The 5,761-nt window shown below is 47.7% G+C and overlaps 1 pseudogene; it reads left to right on the top strand.

Moving 5' to 3' along the window:
* The first annotated feature begins 3,156 nt into the window (after window positions 1–3,156).
* LOC148127893 (uncharacterized) lies at window positions 3,157–4,639 on the top strand (annotated as a pseudogene).
* Window positions 4,640–5,761: the final 1,122 nt, after the last annotated feature.

Raw genomic sequence — 5,761 nt, 5'->3', positions numbered from 1 at the left:
TTTCCATAGGTCCACTCTGCTTTCAAATTCTTTGAAGTCTTCCGTTGACCTAAGGAAGCTCTTCCTATATTTTAATCTTTGATAAACTGGTTGTAGGCCATAGAGTGTTGTCTAGATGAAGATTTAAGCCTCTTTCTGTATGCTGCTGCTTCTCTGCAAACAACAGGCAGGCAGGGCAATGCTAGCTAGATGGTAGATCTTATCTAGAGGGGTAGGTTTAAGGCATCCAGTAATAATTCTGCTAACTTCATTCAGAGCAATATCTACTTTCCCAGTGTGTACTGATTTATACTAGAATGGGCAGGCACATTTGCCTGTGGAATAGCAAAGAGCTACAGCTGTTGTCTTATGGACTCTTGGTTTGGCACTTTAAAGTAAAGCCCATTAATTTCCTGAAGATGTTATTTCATCCACTGACCTTCAGTTTAGTGTTGATACAATGCTGCTTATATGTTTGGGAACTATCTAGAATGGCTTATAAATATTTAGGATTGTAGCAATTCTCCAATAGCATTTCTTTCTGTATAATATGCAGCTTTCAAGCAGCCTGCTTATTGAAAAGATGAAGGGCACATACCTAACTTTTTACTGGATTTGATGTTAACTGATTATAACAATGCTATTGATCCAGCTCTACCAGGGCTTTTGTTCAACCTCCTCAAATGTTTCTCCCTGTACATCCATTGCTCAGTTGTCAGCGTACATATAGTTGTTAATATGTTTAGGGAGCAGCTTATTATTAATGTAAATATTAAAAAGAGCTGGAGCCAAAACACAGTATCCTATAGTAAGTCATTCCTATGGTTTCCTCATCTACTTCTCCTTCCCTGGAACTCCACAAAAAATATATGGTTCTGAAGTTGATTCCTGATGATATTTGTAATGTTAAAATCTTTTGTCATATCAGAAATTTATCGATATGTTTTTGGTACGTTAGGGTGTATTATCATTTTGCATGAAGACAGATGCAAAGAATACATTAAACAGCTCTGCTTTCTCTTTACTGCCCATTACTTCCTTGCTATCTTCTCTCATTAGTGGACCAATTGTTTTCTTGGCTTTTTTCTTTTTTTTATGTGTTGAGATAAGCTGTATTATTATTATCTCTTTTATTCATTAAACATGAAACTCAGTCAACTGAACATTTAAAAATGTATCATAAGTATCATTGACTGGCTCTGATAGTTGATATGGGTAGCTGCCAGCATCCTAGGTATCAAACAAGTATCTTCTTAAAATGTATGTTGTTCTGAGTAGTGCAGTGTTTTGCAGCTCCGCTGGTGCTACAGCAGGAAGCTACAACTTCTTGATGTATTTTGCAAAATTCTTGGACATGGTACCAAGTGCCCTGATGACGATGGGTATCACTATTTAATGATTTCTCTTTTTTTTTTTTGGTTGTCCAAGTTTTGTGTTTTTGTTCCAGTTGCTTTGCAGTTGCATGCCCTGGTTCCCTAGCAGTAACAATGGAGTCCTGTAGCCCATTTTTCAACAGATGTCCAGGAGCCATAGCATCTGACATGGCCCTTGTTGACCTGGGATCCAGTGAGGAATTCTGTTGAATTATTTTCATCACTAGTTATGGTAGGTGCCTGGGTTGATTCATGGTGGCTAATCCACAATTCATAGATCAGTAATCCCATAACCATAGAGACCACACCCAATAGCCACCCAGGCCCAGCCATGGGTATTATTATTATTATTATTATTATTATTATTGACCAGGCTTGGGTGGGGTTTGTGATAAGCCTCCTTTCTGGCTCGGCTGCCAGATGGGCCACACCTTTGTTGCTCAAGAACAGCCTGTTATTAACTAATTACCAGGGGTTTTGGCAACACATGAGCCACATGTATGAAGACCCCATACGAATGCAGATGGCAGCCAGGCGTCTTAAGGACCTTCGCCAAGGGAGGCACCCCCTGAAAGAGTTTATTTCTCAATTTCGGCTTTTGTGCCTGGACTCCAACTGGAATGACGCAGCATTAATGGATGCCTTTCAGGATGGCCTGTCAGATGAGCTGCAGGACGAGTTAGTTCGAGTGGAAGTGGCCCCGAACCTCGACGCTCTGGTGGTGCAATGCTTGCGCATCGACGCATGTCTCCAACAGCGAAAGAGCTGTTGCACTGTTCAGGAGCAGCCATCTGCATTTGTACCGCAGCGCCCTGTGCTAACAGTGCCCCAGGTCACTCAATGTGTCATGGCAATGACTGAGAAGCCAATGGAGGAGCGGTCAGACCTCACCTGACGGCCCAGGAGTGAACACGGAGATGCCAAGGGGATTTGTGCTTGGATTGTTGGGGGGCAGGACATTTCGCTATTTCTTGTCCTCTAAAGCGAAGTGGAGCACTCAAGCCTGTGCCTGAATCTTGGCGTAATCAGTTGGGAAATGGGGCAGGGAAATGGGAAACCCTAGGCCAGGCACGTATCAAACAACCGCCTGAATTAACGGAGGTTGACTCTGGGCCCCCTCGGCATCTGATTTTGGACACTCGGGTTTTCTTGGCTAACCAGTCAGAAGGGATTCCAGCGAATGCACTGATGGACTTGGGGGCCATGACTAACTTTATGGACCAGGCCTTTGTGGCCCATTTTGATGTCCCCTTGGTTCCAGTGGAACCTCTGATGAGGGTCGAGACTATTGATGGGCGGGAACTTATTGCAGGACCCATTAAATTTGCCACCCAGACTTTGTGCCTAGTCATTGGAGAACATGAGGAGGCGATCCACTTTTATGTCACCGCAGACTTCCATTTCCCATTAGTCCTCAGCATGGCCTGGCTTCGAATTCATGATCCTCAGATGGCATGGTCGTGGAACGCCATTTCTTTTCCAAGTCTCCAGTGCGTGGACCACTTCCGCCACACCTGTGCTGGCCAGGACATCACCACCTCTGCTGTCTCCATACCTCTTGAACTGATGGACTTCACGGATGTGTTTAGTGAGAAGGAGGCGGACCGGTTACCCCTGCATCAGCCCTATGATTGCCCAGTGGACCTTCTGCCCAAAGTACCACTGCCAAAGGGACGTTTGCAGTCCATGTCCGAGCCCAAGCTGGCCGCACTTCAGGACTTTTTGGACAAAAACTTGGCCCAAGGGTTCATCCGGACTTCGTCATCCCCTCTCTCAGCCACAATCCTCTTTGTCAAGAAGAAGACGGGAGACTTACGTTTGTGCTGTGATTACCATCGACTAAACGCCATCACAGTGCGGAATAGCTACCCCTTGCCGCTCATTCCGGAGTTGTTGGAGAGGATGAGGGAGGCCACTATCTTCACCAAGCTTGATCTTTGAGGGGCCTACAACCTGGTGTGGATGTGAGAGGGGGACGAATGGAAGATGGCATTTGGCACCCAATATGGCCATTTTGAGTACACTGAGATGCCGTTTGGGTTGACCAATGCCCCCACAGTCTTCCAGCACCTGATGAATGACGTGTTTCAGGATATGTTAGATTGGTTCGTGGTGGTGTACCTGAACGATATTCTGATCTATTCCGGGTCCAGGAACAGCCACCTTCAACACGTTCGTCTAGTCTTGCAATGCCTTTGGGAGCACCAACTTTATGCAAAGCTGGAGAAATGTTTCCTTTCAGACTTTCATAGAGTTCCTTGGGCACATCATCTCTCCCAAAGGCATCGCCATGGACCCGCACAAGGTGGAGGCCTTATGTAGTTGGGAACCCCCTCGTGGTGTGAAGGACGTTCAACGCCTATTGGGGTTTGCTAATTATTACCGGACCTTCATCCCGGGTTTTGCCAAGCTGACAGGTCCAATAACCCAGCTCCTTCGAAAGAAGGTCTCATTCCAGTGGGGCTCGCCACAGCAACAGGCTTTTGAGGCCCTCAAGAATGCCTTCATTGAAGAACCTGTCCTGAGGCACCCTGATCTGCATCATCCTTTTGTGGTGGAGACGGATGCGTCCAGCGTGGCTATTGGGGCAGTGCTCTTGCAAGCCTCAGTGGATAGTGCCACTCTTTTTCCCTGTGCTTATTATTCCCGGAAACTCACTCCTTCTGAACGCAACTACACCATTTGGGAAAAAGAGTTACTGGCTATCAAGGCTGCGTTTGAGGCTTGGCAACATCATCTCGAGAGGGCCCGACACAAGGTGGAGGTCCGGATGGACCATCGGAATTTAGAACACTTGTCAACGATGAGAAAGTTGAACCAGCGGCAGATCCGGTGGTCGTTGTTTTTTGCCCGGTTCAACTTTTCTGTGACCTATATCCCCAGTGGTCACAATCGGAGGGCAGATGCCCTGTCCTGCAAACCCGAGTACCTTTGCCCCAAGGACCCCCTTCCTCCGTGGACAGTGCTGCCAGCAGAATCCTTGGCTGCAGTCGAGGAACCGGTGGACTTGCGGACTCAGGTGCGAGAGGCGCAGCGCCTAGATGCTTGGTCGCAGCAGAGGACGGGGGAGATTGGACCTGAATCCCCATGGACTCTGGAGGAGGGTTTACTCAAGCATCGGGGCCGGTTGTATGTATCCATGGGGCCACTTCGAGCCCTTATTATGACTCAGTGTCACGACAACCCTGTAGCTGGCCATTTTGGGTTTTTTAAGACCCTCCATCTTGTAACACAGACTTTTTGGTGGCCTCGAGTACGGCATGATGTCCACACCTATGTCACGTCCTGTGTACCATGCAGGCAAGCAAAAACCACGATGGGTGCACCTCCTGGTCTCCTCCAACCTCTGCTGATTCTAGAAAGACCATGGGGAGTGATTTCCATGGACTTCTTGACTCATTTACCGCCATTCTCTGGATTTACAACTGTGCTGGTGGTGGTCGACATGTTGACAAAAATGGCCCACTTCATTCCATGTTGTAAATTGCCAACGGACTGTACAACTGCCCATTTGTTCTTGCAGCATGTTTTCCGTTTCCATGGTCTGCCAGACAGGGAAGTTTCTGACCACGGTGTACAATTTACAGCCCAATTTTGGAAAAACCAGATGACCGTGTTGCAGTTGCAGGTGTGCTTGTCGTCGGACACCACCCAGAGACTGATGGGGGGACAGAGAAGGTCATTGGCATTCTCAAGCAATACTTGAGTTGTTTTGTAAACCAACGGCAGAACAACTGGGCTGATTATCTTCCTCTGGTGGAGTTTGCATTCAACAACTCCCAGCACACCTCCACCCAAATGACACCATTGTGGGGTGACACCAATGTGGGGTACCATCTGCGGTACCATCCGCGGTTCTTCCCTTTGACACTATTAGATTCCCCTGTTACTGAGACCTGGGAATTCCTTTCGGAACTTCACTCAGTTTAGCAGTTAGTTCGGTAGCAACTAATACAGGCCAAGGAAGATTACAAGTGGTTCGCAGATTGCTCTCAACAGGCAACGCCTCCGCTGGCTGTAGGAGACCACGTGTGACTATCCACAAAACATCTTTAGGTCGACCGCCCAATAAAGAAGCTGGACCATCGGTTCATCAGCCCATTTCCCATTGAGGCAGTCATCAACCCCGTAGCCTATCGACTTACTCTACCATGCTCCATGCGAATTCATCCAGTCTTCCACTGTTCCCTTTTGGTCCCTGATGTCCCTTCATGTTATCTCCGACGTCCCGCAGCTGTTGATCCACCACCTGTGCCCGGTGAAGATGGTGCAGTAGAAGGCAAGGTGGCCAGCATTAGGGATTCCCGCTGGCTGAAAGGGCAGTTCCAGTATTTGATTGAGAGGCAGGGGGATGGGCTGGAGGCCCTCTCCTGGATGGATGCTTCCACGATCCACACCCCGGACCCTAT

This window comes from Pseudonaja textilis, chromosome 1, assembly GCF_049901715.1.
Source record: "Pseudonaja textilis isolate UNSWEBS1 chromosome 1, rPseTex1.2, whole genome shotgun sequence".
Lineage (NCBI taxonomy): Eukaryota > Metazoa > Chordata > Lepidosauria > Squamata > Elapidae > Pseudonaja > Pseudonaja textilis.
The sequence above is the reverse complement of the archived record's forward strand: the minus strand, read 5'-3'. Positions and strand labels throughout refer to the sequence as shown.